The sequence below is a fragment of the Corvus brachyrhynchos genome, unplaced genomic scaffold (assembly GCF_000691975.1).
Source record: "Corvus brachyrhynchos isolate BGI_N302 unplaced genomic scaffold, ASM69197v1 scaffold255, whole genome shotgun sequence".
Taxonomy (NCBI): domain Eukaryota; kingdom Metazoa; phylum Chordata; class Aves; order Passeriformes; family Corvidae; genus Corvus; species Corvus brachyrhynchos.
Window position 1 is genome coordinate 2,694,227 of NW_008238358.1, and position 456 is coordinate 2,694,682.

Genomic DNA, 456 nt, shown 5'->3' on the forward strand with positions numbered 1-456 from the left:
CTCCTTAAAGCGCATCCCTAAGGTTTGGCCCCGTTTGCAAACTCCGCCGAGGCGTTTAAAGACTCAAAAGCCACCACTCGGCGTCTTTCTTCCAAACTTCCCCTTAACCGGCAGTATTCCCACCGAAAACCCGGGAAAAGCGAACCGGCGTTTACTCCAGGCGTTAGGACAGACCGGGGTGGGGGGTGTCACAACAGCCCCGGGACGTCCATATTCCCCAGCTCTGGAGAAAACCGGGGAAAGGGGAGGGGATCTGTGGCGGAGAGAGAACGACAAGGACTGGGACAGGGAGTCTCCGGGGGTCAGAGGCGCCCTTTAGGAGATGCTATGGGGGGCTCGGAGGGACCCTCTGCGGCCGCACCCCAGAACAATGGGAACAATGCGGCTCCGCGGGCCGGCGCTCCGCGGCGGCGGTGCGGCGCGGTACCGGGGCGCTGCGCGGTGACAGATGGCGCG